Source organism: Lampris incognitus, chromosome 2 (assembly GCF_029633865.1).
Source record: "Lampris incognitus isolate fLamInc1 chromosome 2, fLamInc1.hap2, whole genome shotgun sequence".
In the NCBI taxonomy this organism is placed as follows: Eukaryota; Metazoa; Chordata; class Actinopteri; order Lampriformes; family Lampridae; genus Lampris; species Lampris incognitus.
Window position 1 is genome coordinate 62,988,001 of NC_079212.1, and position 15,729 is coordinate 63,003,729.

The following is a 15,729-nucleotide window of genomic DNA, read 5'->3' on the forward strand; positions in this document are numbered from 1 at the left end:
GCGCTGCTAGCTCACCCGTCGCCTGCCGCCCCCATAGCCCTTACAACGGATGCCTCCGACTACGCCGTGGGGGCCGTGTGTGAGCAGTGGGTGGAGGGGGGCTGGCAGCCGTTGGCGTTCTTCAGTAAACAACTCCGTGAGAGCGAGCGCAAATACAGCACCTTTGATAGGGAACTACTGGGTCTCTTCCTCGCAACCAGACACTTTAGGTTCCTATTGGAGGGCCGACAGTTCACCGCTTTCGTGGACCACAAACCGCTGACGTTCTGTATGGCCAAAACCTCAGAACCGTGGTCTGGGCGTCAGCAGCGCCATCTCGCGGCGGTTTCCGAGTTTACCACGGACATACAACACGTGTCGGGCAAGGATAACTTCGTCGTCGACTGCCTTTCACGGGCAGTTGTTAACGCCGTTCACTTGGGACTCGACTACGCCGCTATGGCAGCGGACCAAGCCAAGGACGCGACCGTTCAAGACTACCGGTCGACCCCTACGGCACTACGGCTGGAGGAAGTGACGTTCGACGCGGCAAACCAACCCTCCTCTGTGACATCTCCACCGGTCAACCGCGCCCCCTGGTGCCTACTTCCTGGCGGCGCCGAGTTTTCGACACCGTCCATGGCCTTTCCCACCCGGGAGTGAAGGCCTCGACCAAGCTGGTGAGCGTCAAGTTCGTTTGGCCTGGGCTCCGTAAGGATGTTAGAGCCTGGGCCGGCTCGTGTGTGGCGTGCCAACGCGCCAAGGTGCACCGCCATACCAAGGCCCCTTTGGCGCCGTTTGTGGTTCCAGAGAGGCGGTTTGACCACGTCAATGTTGACCTGGTGGGTCCCCTGCCCCCCTCCCGTGGTTATACGTTCCTCCTCACTATTGTGGACAGGGCCACCAGGTGGCCAGAGGCTATTCCCTTGTCCTCCACGACGGCAGCAGAGGTAGCGCGGGCGTTCATCGGCTGCTGGGTGGCCCGTTTCGGCACGCCTGGTGACATCACGAGCGACCGAGGCTCCCAGTTTACCTCGGAGCTCTGGACGGCGGTCGCTGAGCACCTGGGGATGAAGATCCACCGCACTACGGCGTACAACCCGCAGAGCAACGGACTTTGTGAGCGGTTCCATCGGGACATGAAAGCCGCTCTGCGGGCAAGCCTCACTGGCTGCGACTGGATGGACCGGCTCCCGTGGGTCATGCTCGGCCTGCGTTCGGCCCCGAAGGAAGACCTCCAGACCTCCTCCGCTGAGCTGGTGTATGGCCAGCCCCTGCGGGTTCCGGGGGAGTTTCTTCCGGATGCTACGGCTCCCTGGTCGGCCGCCTCTCACCTCAGTGCGTCCCGGAGCGCTGCCGGTGCCTTCGCTCCCGTTCCGATGTCTCAACACTGCCTCCCCCGGTCCTACGTCCCCAAGGATCTGCCATCAGCGAGGTATGTCTTCATTAGGCACGACAGCCATCGGTCCCCGCTGCAGCCCCCATACGACGGGCCCTTCCGCGTCCTGGAGGCGGGGGATAAGAACTTTGTGGTGGACATGGGGGGCAGGCCGGAGCGGGTCGCTATAGACCGTCTCAAGCCCGCTCACTTGGACATTGGGGAGCCAATGCAATTGGCCCTACCCCCGCGGCGGGGGCGCCCTCCTAGGTCGGCCCCGGCACCTGCCTCTGTTCCTGCTTCGGCCCCGCCTATGGCCCGGGTTTCGGCCCCATCTGTTTCCCCTCCTGTGAAGCGCGGCCGTTATGGCCGCAGGGTCCGCCCTCCGACTCGTCACCTGTTTTCCCCGTGACTTTGCACTATGTCATTGACTGTTCTGTTGTAGAGTCTATTTTTATGTTCATGACTTGCACTTTTGCTGTTTTGCATTGTTTTGTTTAGGTGAATTCTGGGGGGGCCTGTGTGGTGACCCACATCTATATATCGAGAGACATTCACCTAAGAGGACGGTGTACCTTTAAGGGAAGAGGCGAGGGGTCAGATAATGCACTTCCGCTTCCGGTTCACAGTGAGTTCAGTGTCGTTGTCGAACGTATGACATGCAAAGTTGGAGCTAGTAAACTACCTCGACTACGTCTACTCTCACGTCTCCTGTCTCGTTGTTTTCTAACTCCACAACACGGCCATTTTGGCGGGAAGAAAAGCGCGAGCACAGCAGAAATGAATGGCGCCAGCGTCGACCTCAAGCCGTCAGAGTTCACTACGCATTTTAATTCCAAAGACATTGAACGCTATATACGCCCATTTCACGCCGCGGTCATCTTGGATTAAAAAAAAAAACAAGTGGTGGGAACTTAACCACGCCCCCTTATTACTCAATCGGAAATCAATGCAGCCGGGGCAGAGACCAAAGAGGACTGTGCAGACACCGGCCATGATGAGAGGAATTGAGTTGGAGCCCGTTGCAACTATACAGTATGAGGAAGTAACTGGACACTCGGTCTCCACTTGCGGTTTCGCCATCAACCCCAACGCCCCACATTTGGGTGCCTCCCCTGACCGAAAAGTGGTGGATGACTCCGGTCAGCTTCAGGGACGGCTGGAAATCACGTGTCCTGATGTGGACAGCTTTGTGGAGTGCAAGTACCTTTCTCTAAGACCAGATGGATCTTTTGCTCTCAAACACAGCCATGGCTACTACAATCAGATGATGGGACGAATGGGAATCACAGGGATGATGTGGTGTGACTTTTTTGTGAAGTGCCGAGATGACTACCACCTGGAGCGAAGCTACTTTGATGCGGAGGAATGGGGGAATATGAAAACTAAAACTAAGTACTTTCTGCCTCTCCTGTGCCAGTGAGGAGACACACACACAGGGCTGTATTCAAAGAAGCTGTTTAATCACAATAAAATAAAAAGATACATTTCATTTTTATACTGTACATTCAATATTCATACATTAGATTGTCCCAGCTACAATATTTTCATTCTTTGTCCTTTAACTTTAACAAAACTGTTGGTTCATTTTAAACTAAAATATGTTTGGTCAACTGTCATTCTGTTGTAGCAATAAACTGGAACTCGCTACCAACTCAAGTCATCAATTGTTTACTAAACTAATATAGTGATTGCTCATCTCAAGGTGTGGGCTAGAAAATGGGACTGTACTGAAATGAAGTTAAATATGTTTCAATCTATCTAAGGTTTGTGTGCACTATTTTCTTGTCAGCTGAATTTAACAAAGGTTTAAAACAGTGGTCCCTGAAAATTTGTTAGGAGAGCACACACAATCCACAGTTGGTTGACTGTTCCACTTAGTGAAAGGGGTATGACTCCATCAAAAATGTGGTACTCCTTTATGCGTCTTATTGACCGTTCGACATGTATTCTCAAGCCAGCAATACTCTGTGTGTCTGTGAGCTCATCACAGCTAAACTGTCCACTTGGGCCTAAAAATGCAGGGATGACAAGTTTTACATCTATTTCATCGAGCAGGTCTTTGATAAGGAAGCCCTTATCGGCCATGACCTCATCACCTGACTCTAAGAGGTCCAGAACACCTGACCTCTTAGTTATCTCCTTATCAGAAATACATCCTGTGTATAGATTACTTACCAGGCTAACTGACCCTGAGGGAGTGATCCCAATTAGGGATTTCAGTGTAGTGTTACTTTTATAATGGGAGTATGTCATGGTGTTCAAAACCTTCGAACTAGCTGTCTCGATGCGGATCTCTGTGCAGTCTAGTATCACTCTTGTGTTTGGGTAGAATTCCCTGAATACTGGTGGCATTAGCTCGTCTACTGCTGCTCTACTAGGCCATATTGGGAGGGTCCCTAACATAAAGAGCAAATAGTTGGCCCACGTCGTACAGTTCCTGCTGACTGTGGCCGGCGACACATTGAATCGTACAGATAAATCCAGAGCAAAAAAGCCCTGCCTCACACGGCACAAGAACAGGAAAAACTGATCAATCAGCGATAAATGCTCTGCATGGAAGCCAGACACAGAAATGTGTTCTAGGTTATGGCTGTTCCTTTGCATTTGAGTCCATCGCACCATGGACTCTGCAGTAGGCTGTAAAGCTAGGAAGAGTGCTTTGAGGGTGTGGTAATCCTTAAAACCAGTGTAAAACCTGATCAGATTGGGCGCACACTGGAAGCGTTCTAGACCAAAACGCTCACTTTTCAGCTTTTTATTTTCGTCCTCCAGGAAAGTGATGCATTTCTTTACTGCGTCAAGCTGGTCTTCCACAGAAAGGGGCTTCACGTCGTAGTCATGATCAGGTAGAGTCACCCAAACCTCACTGGACACATGAGGATATGTCATACATGTGGGAAGCAATATAAATCCACACATTTTCCTGTTATCAAGATGATGTGTCAGAACAGAGCTATCCACTGTTGAAAGATTAGTGAATATACGCTCACTGGCCACTTTATTAGGTACACCTTGCTAGTACCGGGTTGGACCCCCTTTTGCCTTCAGAACTGCCTTAATCCTTTGTGGCATAGATTCAACAAGGAACTGGAAACATTCCTCAGAGAGTTTGGTCCATATTGACATGGTAGCATCACACAGTTGCTGCAGATTTGTCGGCTGCACATCCATGATGTGAATCTCCCGGTCCACCACATCCCAAAGGTGCTCTATTGGATGGAGATCTGGTGACTGTGGAGGCCATTTGAGTACAGTGAACTCATTTTCATGTTCAAGAAACCAGTCTGAGATGATTCGAGCTTTATGACATGGCGCGTTATCCTGCTGGAAGTAGCCATCAGAAGATGGGAACACTGTGGTCATAAAGAGATGGACATGGTCAGCAACAATACTCAGGTAGGCTGTGGCGTTGACACGATGTTCAATTGGTACTAAGGGGCCCAAAGTGTGCCAAGAAAATATCCCCCACACCATTACACCACCACCACCAGCCTGAACCGTTGATACAAGGCAGGATGGATCCATGCTAGTTGTAAACACGAGTGCACAACTGTAAACCTTACTCACTCATCTGCTGACTCGGGTGTCACCTCCCCAGCAGGTTGACCACCACAAACAGGAACCCTAAAAATACAAGCTATTAATGGCAGGTATTATGTTTCATTTCATCAACATCCTAAAATAATTTTCATGACGACATCCAGCTAACGTTATTATAGCTCTGCATGACCTACCGTGATGTCTGTCTGCTAGTAAAGTTAGTAAACTTAGCTACCTCCTCGGCGTATGTTGATTTGACCATGGGAAAATGGTCGGTAGAGTTCCGGGTTTCAGTTTTGTCAGCCCAAGAAACGTCTTGCGAAAACAGTCCTCGGTGAAGTGCTTTGAGCACACCCTGGTGTTGTCTGTGATCTATAATGACAAATTATATCTGACGTTACTGTCAGCAACATGTTATCTGTTATAATTGTAGTTAGACCAGAAAGCTAGCTAACAACGTTGCTAGGGAGCTAGCTAGCTAGCTATCCAGCCAGCTAGCTAGCTAGGTAAAGGTGAAGGTATTGGTAGTTACCTGAAAATGTGGCCCTGTATCCCTCTTAATTTTCACCACCCATGCCTTACGGGTGTGCAGGCGTTTGGGGAAGCGGTGAAACGTCAAGGATTTATCTCTTTCCCTTCTTTGATAGGAGTTGCAGAATGGTACACAGCAGTACGACATGTTGCTTCCAGCAGTGTTTTCAATGAAGTAAGAAGGGGCCGTGGCTAAGTTCCCACCGCTTGTTTTTTTTTTAATCCAAGATGGCCGCGGCGTGAAATGGGCGTATTGCGAAACTTGACAGATTAAACATAACTGACTCTTATATTGCCCCCGGGGTGCTTTTCAAGAGTATTGAAACAGCCGGAACGGGCAACGGTGCAGACCTGCAGTATCCAGACATCTACAATCACCTGACCACCTTTCCCTCGTCCTGCTCTGGGGAGTCTTTGAAAGCCTACAAAAGCCTGGAGGTCTACAAATGGACGAAATCTGGATTCGTGACAAATATTCAGCTTTGGAGTCTGCCGACTGCAAATGGCTTTCTCGTCACTGGAAGGGCAAGCGTCACGTCGTGTGAGTTAAAGTTAGCACGAGCAGTGGGCAGTGGAATGTCATCGGTGTCATAACTTGTATGTAGCGTTAGCTAGTCTGCATCTTCCATTTACCAAGACTTAACTACGTGATCACTGTGTGAATGAACTTCGAAAGGCACCACCTCATACATTAAACCATACCTTCATGATAAACAGCAGTGTTGAACATGTGGTCTAACGCAGTCTCATCCACGCATTGTCAATGACCAGCTATTTGACCCTGTGAGGACCCGTATTGTGTATATAGATCTGCGCATGTGTCAAATAAATATTCTTCTTCTCTTGTTCGAACGCCAGAGCACGGTGTGGGTGTGTGTCATTTTCCGCCTGAATGGCACACTTTAAGTTTATGTCTTGGCAAGACAATTAATTCGCTGTAGGATGGCTAACGTTAATTCAACAGGTTATGGGCCCAGCGCTATGTCTAGCCAACGATTTAGCCGGCTGTTGTTTGACGGCGATGAAAGGTCGTACGAACCGTGGGAAACGAGATGCCTCGCACATTTGGAACTGCGCGGGCTTTCGGTAACAATCAAAGCCGAGCCGCAGGTTGGCGGAGATGAGGACGCCAGCGCTGTACCAGCAGCCGACGCTGCGAAGAACGCACAGGCACACGCGGAACTGCTGCACGTTTTAGACAAGAGTTTGCCGCTTGTTATGAGAGGCGGCAAGAGACGGACGCAAGGCATTGACGATACTACGGGGGCATTATGCAGGCAAAGGAAAGCCGCGTGTAGTGAGTTTATACTGCGAGCTCGCGGCCCTCCACATGCAAAGCAACGAGATTGTCACAGAATATATTGCTCGCGCTGAGACAAGATTCGCTTGGTTGGCGGGGCGGACGAGAATATCAGTGACGGGTTGAAAGTTGCGATGGTAGTGAAAGGCCTGCCGGACTTATTTAAACCGTCTGTGGTCCATATTACTCAGACGGGCGAGAATCTGACGTTCAGTGACTTCAAGGCAAAGCTGAGCAACTAAGAGGACGCCGAAAGATTCAAGCCGAGTGACCTGACCGAGGACAACGTGATGCGAGCCGCGGGGACAGCCAGCTACCAGCCGCGGGGACGAGGCGGAGACCGGAGGACAGAGGACCAGATTCGATCAACGTTGAATGCTGGAGATGCCACCGTATGGGACACATTTCCAGGACGTGTCCCAACAACAACCTGCCTGACGAGAGGAGACGAGACCGCAGGAGCGACACGCCACGCCGGGGAAGACAGTGGGACTCCATGTCGCGGGCGATGGGAGAAGAGCCACAACGAAGAGCCGCAGACCAGCATGGGCGAAGACGAGACGCAGACGATGGGGACTGCGGCGATAACAGGTCGTATTGTTTTAAGCTGATCGGTAGCGGTAGTCCAGTGAAGAGGACGGTTAACACTAAAGGCTTAATGGTGGACTGTGGTGCGACATCGCACATGATAGTGACTTTAAGAAGTTTAAGACTATCGATAAAGCTTTCAGACCTGAGAACCATGTGATTGAACTAGCTGATGGTACTAAAGTTACTGGGGTTGCCAAAGCCAGAGGAGAAGCAGAAATCTCACTTGTAGACAGTAAGGGTCACAAGGTGACAGCACTACTGAAAAATGTTTTGTATATACCAACCTTTCCACAAGATATGTTCTCTGTGAGGGCAGCCACAGGCAACGGGGCAGAATTGCATTTCAAAGATGGTGATAACTGGATGGGTGTCAATGATGCTACAAGGTTTAACATTGAGGTATGTGGTAAACTGTATTATCTGCCCACGGTTACTGATGAAAACAATGACAAGGTCAAGGTGTGTCATGATAGTCAAACGTGGCATAGAATACTTGGACACTGTAACTTTGATAATGTCTCCCGACTGGAGAATGTGGTTGATGGCATGAAAATCAAGGGAAAGTGTGATAAGTCCACTCTCAACTGTGACATATGTATAGAGGTAAAGGGGATGCTGGAAAAGAGGTTTAAGATGAAAGATCTCGGGGAACTCAGACACTTCCTGGGCATCGATTTCACACAAAGCAGGGGTGTGATAAAGATGAGTCAGAAAAGACACATTGAAAAAGTGCTCAAAAGGTTTGGAATGTCTGAGTGTAAACCGAGACGAACTCCCTGTGAGCAGAAGCTCGATCTTGATGGAGAGGGGGAAACTGTGGATGCCACAGGCTACAGAGAGATAGTGGGTAATCTGATTTACATTATGACATCTACAAGGCCAGATCTTAGCTGGGTAGTCAGCAAATTGTCCCAGCACCTGGCACAGCCGAAACAACAACATTGGGAAACAGCAAAGCAGGTGTTACGGTACCTGAAGGGCACTATTGATCTTGAACTGTCTTACCAGCAAAGTGACCAGGACCTTAAGCTGGAAGGTTACAGTGATGCCGATTGGGCGTCAGATCAGAGTGACCGGAGGCGTACCACCGGGTACTGCTTTAGCTTAACCAGAGATGGTCCAGTGATATCCTGGAAAAGTAGGAAACAGCCTACAGTGGCTCTGTCAACATGTGAGGCTGAATATATGGCTCTAGCATCTACTGTCCAAGAGAGCATGTATTTGGTACAGTTACTTCATGGTCTAGATAAACAGCACACACCAGTTGTAATATATGAAGACAACCAGGGAACTATTGAACTGTCTAAGAACCCAGTGTGTAGACAACGGAGTAAACATATAGACATAAAATACCATTTTCTACGGTCTGCACATAGTGATGGTAAAGTTACAATTGAGTACTGTCCCACCGAGAACATGGTGGCAGATGTGCTGACCAAGCCACTAACAAAACCAAAATTTGAAAGGTTTAAGTGTTACCTGTTTGGAAGGATCTAGGTAACCATAGGATTCTACTGGTGAATGGGAACATGGGTGACATTTTGTTTTTGTTTTTTGTTATTTTGACACTGCTGTAAAGATGAGCCTGAGTGGGGGTGTTGAACATGTGATCTAATGCAGTCTCATCCACGCATTGTCAATGACCAGCTGTTTGATCCTGTGAGGACCCGTATTGTATATATAGATCTGCGCATGTGTCAAATAAATATTCTTCTCTTGTTCGAACGCAAGAGCACGGTGTGGGTGTGTGTCATTTTCCGCCTGAATGGCACACTTTATGTTTATGTCTTGGCAAGACAATTAATTCGCTGTAGGATGGCTAATGTTAATTCAACAATGTGGACAAATGGTGTTTAATGCATCTGATAGACACTGCGTTTGAGTTGTTTATTACACAGGACGGTTAAAATATGTTTACCTTTGTTATAGTCGGTCAGGGACTTCACCTAAGTAGGGGGGTTGTTGTGATATGTTAATTAGGACAGGATGCTAGGTGGAGTGATACAGGAAGTGATGTATTGACACCTGAGCATAACGTGGAGTAAAGTTGTGTCAAACCCTAGTCTGGTTGTCTGCCTTGTCATCCACTAATACTTCACTCTTTCAATTTCTCCACCACTTGGTCAATAATGTCAATTCCCATGTCGTCGATCCGATGGCACACAGTATAATTTGACAACAGCACTTTCTTCAGGACATCAGCTGCTTATCGATCACTGTTTCTGCGAAAGATGAGCTCTTCGGCTGTGGTAAAGGCTTTTTTGATTTAGCCACGAGTAGCGACACAGCACATGATGCTCCAAAGCCTTGGTTGAGACAGATGTCGCTTTCTTTAGTTTTTCTTGGCTTCTCTCAAATTCAGCCAGCTTATGCTGGAAACTCGGTGGGTTTAGCACACAGGAGAGGTGGTGGCTAGTATTAAGTTTAGAAATCACGTCAGGACACAGCGCTGTCGCTCGACACAACCTCTCCGTGGCATTCTTTATTTAGACTGACACAGCATCAAAGGCAGACCCGATCAAACAACCCAGAGCCCGCAGGCATCACCAATCGATCCCAGCACAATAGAACAGCACCAAATCAAATGCAGCACTGTCGATGTGTGCATACATAACATCCCCCCCCCCCCGGCAGGATTTCAAACATGAAAGGTTGACACAAAGTCCTCTAGGTGGCCAGGGCGTAAACGTGTGCGAACAGGTCGCGGGGCGGCCTGAGGCTGGGCAGGCCGAGGTGGGGAGGGAGATGGCAGGGGGAGCTGAGGCCCAGAAATGTCTGGGGCCCGTGTAGGAGCTGCATGAAGCCCCGGGGCGTCTCGCCATGCTGAGGGAATGGCTATGGTTGTGTCACCAGCTGTGTGTGGCGGAGCTGACACCTTCCGTAGACGACTGAAGTGCCACCGAGTGCCATCGCTGAGGAGGTAAGTGGCTGGGCCCAGCTGACGGGTGACTTGGAGAGGAGAGGACCAGTATGAAGCCATTTTATTGTCCCTGTGGGGCCTGCGGACCCTGACCCAGTCTGTCACATTGATGTCTGGCACCCTGGTTCGTTTTGACTGGTCAAACCGTTGCTTCATCTGCGTCTGCTGACGAGTGACTGAGGCTCTGACCCCAGAGGGAGGTGCCTGAGGTGTGGAGGGGCGGAGCCTGTCAAGGGGCATGCACAGTTCCCGGCCTAGCATGAGAGAGGCTGGGGAGACGCCTGTGGTCGAGTGCTGTGTGGCCCGATAGTGTAGCAGAGTGTGACGGATGGCCTGCGTGAAAGAGCACCCTTGGGCCATGTGTGCTCTGAGGCCGTTCTTCAGTGACTGGTGAAAACGTTCAACGCCGCCATTGGCCTGGGGGTGGTAGTACGCAGTGCGTATATGACGGATGCCCTTGCTTTCGAGATAAGCAGTGAACTCAGCAGAGACCAGCTGAGGGCCGTTGTCAGTGGTGATGGCCTTTGGGAGGCCCCAGCGAGAGAAAAGAGAGTCCAGGAAGTCGATGATGATCTGTGAGGTCACAGTGCCGGAAGTGGTGAGTTCAGGCCATTTTGAGTGTAGATCGTAGGCGACCACCATGAAGCGTTGGTGGTGGGGAACTCCATGGATCTCACCACAAATGTCCAACTGCAGGTGTTCCCAGGGCTGCGAGGGCCAGGCGAGAGGTTGCAGGGGTGGGGGAGCCTGGTGGCCAGTCTTGCCACTCACAAGGCAGGCAGAACAGTCCTTCACCAGAGCCTCAATATCTCTGTCTATCCCCGGCCACCACACCAGGTCTCGGCAGCGCTGTTTCAGTTTCACAATGCCCAGGTGGCCTTCATGCACCGTATTCAAAACACGTGCACGGAGAGCAGCTGGGACCACTGTGCAAAACCCACGTGCCACGCAGGTGTCGTTCCAGCAGGAGAGCTCCTGTCTGACTCGGGCGAACGCAGCCAGCTCCTCTGGGACCTTGTGAGGCCAGCCGTTCTGGATGTAGGTGCGGAGCTGGGAGAGGACAGGGTCCTGTTCGGAGGCTGCCCTCAGCTCCTGCAGAGAGACAGTGGCCTGGAGGGGTGTGTGTAGCATTTGGACAATGTCCTTTTCCACACAGTCAGTGTCCGTCTGTGGAGCTGGGGTGGAGACAGAGCGAGAGAGCAGGTCGGCGACAACATTGTCTCTGCCTGGGGTGAACTGCAGGCTGAAGTTGTACTGGCGGAGGCGGTCAGACCAGCGGTGCAGCCTCAGGGGTTTGTGGCCTGTCCCAGATGTGGACAGCAGCGCTGTCCGGGCCTGGTGATCTGTCCTGAGGGTGAAGGAGCGGCCATAGAGGTAGAGGTGCCACCTTTCACAAGCCCAGATACAGGCTAACGCCTCACGCTCACCCACGGAGTACCGCTGCTCGGTCAGGTTGAGGGCACGGGAGGCGAAGGCGATGGGCTTCTCCACACCGTTCTGGGTTTGAGACAGCACGGCCCCTATCGCTGTGGCTGATGCGTCACAGGTCACAAAGGTGGAGCTGGAGATGTTGAAGTGAGCCAACACTGGTGGTGAAGTCAGTTGAGTCTTGAGATCACGCACAGCGTCACTGCATGCCTTTGACCACACCCATGGCTCGTCCTTACGCAGCAGCTGGCGCAGGGGGGCTGTGGTCGCAGAGTACTGGCGAAGAAACCTTAGGTAGTAACTTGTCATACCCAGGAAGGAGGCGACCTGGGCGGCCGAGCTGGGCTCAGGGATGGCCTGAATGGCGTCCACGTTGGATTGTAGTGGAGTTACACCGCTCGCTGACAGCCGGAACCCCACGAAGTCGATGGCTGGCACAGAGAGGACACATTTCTCAGCATTGAGAGTTAGCTTGTGCTTGGACAGGGCTGCGAAGACCATGTTAAGGCGCTTGTCGTGGATTTCACTGGTGGGCCCGTGTACCACTATATCGTCCAGATAAATGGCCACGCCCAGTATGCCAGCCAGCACGGAGACCATGATTTTCTGGAAGCAGCTAGGGGCGGAGCTGAGACCGAAAGGCATCCTGGTGTAGCGAAACACTCCTGCATGTGTCACAAAGGCTGTGAGGTTTCGGCTGCTGGGGTGGAGGGGCACCTGTAAGTACCCCTGTCTGAGGTCGAGCTTGGAGAACACCTCAGAGCCATAGAACTGAGCAGTGAGTTCTTCTGAGGTGGGCAGTGGATACTTATCAGGGACCACTGCCTTATTTACTGCACGTAGATCGACGAAGACACGCAGGCCCCCCGACTTCTTCTTAGCCACCACGAGGTTTGAGACCCAAGGTGACGCGTCCACCGGTTCAATGATGCCAGCTTCCAGCAGTTGTTGCAGCTCGGCGGAGACCCCATCACGGAGAGCCAACGGGATGCGGCGCAGTGGTTGGATGACAGATTTCACAGCAGGGTTGAGGAGAGGTTGATAGGTGAAGGCGGAGAGGCTGCCCAGCCCCATAAACAGCGATGGCCACTTCTGCTGCCAAGGTGTGGCGACAGTCAGGATTGCTGCCCCCCTCGTGTCTAAGAGGGAGAACCCCAGAGCGGAGAACAGGTCCAGGCCCATCAGGTTGGCCCCACGGCGTGCCACATGTGTAATGAATGAAAGGTCACGTGTTTAACTTGACCTACTCACGGATGTACGTGCAGTGCGTGTGACGTATACAGGAAGTTAGAAGCGCATGTTATGAAGGTTGTATGTCGGATGAACGCTAGTAAAAGCTACACAGTTAAGAACCTACGAAGTCGGCTCGTTCTTGAATTATTCTTATGTCAGTAAGACGAGGCGTCTACGGACATTACATGGTGTCAGAATAGTCTGTGTATCTGAACACGAGCGGTCATGCCGAAGTTTAATCCGCCGAGTGAATTCAAGTTTGACTGCCCCGTTGAATGGCCGGAGTGGAAACAAAGGTTTTCGCGCTTCAGGCTCGCGACAAAGCTGGATAAAGACGACGGGGAGATTCAAGTGAGTTCGCTGATTTATGCAATGGGCAGCGAGGCTGAAAAGATATTCAGCTCGTTTGACTTCGCGGCGGAGGGTGATAAAGTGGACTATGATATCGTACTGAAAAAGTTCGACGGCTACTTTATTCCCCGCCGTAACATCATACATGAGAGGGCGTGCTTCTATCAACGTAGCCAGCAGCCAGGAGAGACAGCGGAGATGTACATCCGGACATTGTATGAGCTGTCTGAACACTGTGAGTTTGGGGACAAGAGGGATGAACATATCAGAGATCGTCTGGTAGTGGGCATAAAAGATAAGGTGCTCTCCCGTCAGTTCCAGCTCACAGCGGACCTTACTCTGGTGAAAGTCATTGAACAAGTGCGCCAGGCGGAGGCAATAACAAAGCAGCTCAGCCTCCAAGCTAACCAACCAGAGGCCCTGCTGGCTAACGTCAAGGTTGTCCGATGGCGGGACGAACGCCAAAACAAAAAGGGCGGACAGCGTCATGGTGGCGGCAGTCCGGCAACCAACAAAGTAGATGAATGCGGGAGGTGCGGCAAGACGCAGCACACCGATGAGCGGAAGTGTCCTGCAACGAACAGTAAGTGCAACAAGTGTCATAAAAAGGGACATTGGGAGCGTGTATGTCACTCTAAAGCGGTGATAGAAGTCACTGAAGAGGTTAAACAGCTGTACTTTCTGGGAGAAGTTGGCAAAGAGAGCAGTCAGGAAGATTGGACTGTTAGTTTAACAATAAGTGATGTACCAATAACCTTTAAAATTGACACGGGGGCTGACGCTACTGTTATCAACCAAGGGACATTTAAAAAGCTGAAGCCAAACATAAAACTGGGACCTCCTGACACATGCTTCATAAGCCCAGGTGGAAACATCAGCTGCATAGGGCAGTTTCAAGCCACAACCAACTACAAGGAGAAACAATACTCCTTTCCAGTGTATGTGATCAAGGGGAGAGGCAGCTGTCTGCTGAGTCGTCCAGAGGCAGTGGAGATGGGTCTAGTGAAGCGGATGAATGAGGTCAGCGGAGTTTTCGGTTCAAGTGGACTGCTGAAAACAGACCCAGTGAAAATAGCTCTGGTGGAGAGTGCCCAGCCATACGCGGTGCATACAGCCAGACGGATACCGCTGCCACTTGTACCCCTGGTTAAGAAAGAACTGCAGCGCATGGAAAATGAGGGCATTATTGAAAAAGTGACTCAGCCCACAGAATGGTGCGCCGCTATGGTGCCGGTGCTGAAACCGAACAAGAAAGAGGTTCGCTGCTGCGCTGACCTCAGGAGGCTGAATCGAGCGGTGAAACGTGAGAAATACGTGCTGCCCACTATGGAGGAAATAATGCCAAGGCTCGCAGGGTCAAAGTTCTTCACAACGTTGGATGCAGCAAGTGGGTTTTACCAGATCCCCTTGCATGAAGACAGCAGGGGGCTCACCACTTTCATCACCCCATTTGGGAGGTATGCTTTCTGCCGCCTTCCATTTGGTATAACGAGTGCTCCAGAGATTTTCCAGAGAAAGATGGCGGAAACTCTGACCGGGCTAGAGGGCACAGAGGTGTACATGGATGACATCCTTATACATGGAGAGACTGAGGAAATCCATGACCGGCGCCTAGCAGAAGCGCTGGGGGTCATTGAAACAGCAGGTCTCAAACTGAACCAAGCGAAATGCAAGTTCAAACAGAAACAAGTCCGCTTCCTTGGTCATATCATCAACGAGGCAGGCATCAGACCTGACCCGGACAAAGTGGCCGGAATAGAGAACTTTCCTCAGCCCCAGAACGTGACGGAACTCAAGAGGTTCCTCGGGATGGTGAACTATTTGGCAAAATACGTCCCAGAGCTGTCCACTGTAGGTCAGCCGCTTTATGGACTGCTTAAAGCAACGACAGAGTGGCTGTGGGGACCTGCACAGAACACAGCATTCCAAGACCTTAAAGCAGCACTCGCCACCGCCCCGGTACTCACCTTTTATGACGTCACTAAGGCTACGGTGGTGTCAGCAGATGCCAGCAGCTACGGGCTGGGAGGCGTTCTGCTCCAGCAGCACGGGGAACACTGGAAGCCCGTGGCCTACTGCTCCCGACGGCTGAGTGACGCAGAGACAAGGTACGCACAGATCGAGAAAGAGTGCTTAGCCAGCGTCTGGGCATGTGAAAGGTTCGAGAAGTACTTGTTTGGGCTTGACAATTTCAGACTTGTCACCGATCATAAACCACTAGTGCCTCTCATGAACAGCAAAGACTTGGATAATGTGCCCATTAGGTGCCAGAGACTGTTAATGAGGCTGATGCGTTTCAATGCAGTGGCTGAATACGCACCAGGCAAAACTTTAGCTGTGGCTGATGCACTCTCCAGAGGCCCAGAGCAGTGCTACGGAGATGGTGCTTCTCATGATGATGTTGCAGCGCACATTGATGCCATCGTGTGCCAGGTGCCTGCCACACCTCAAAGGATGCAGGAGTTTAAACAGAGC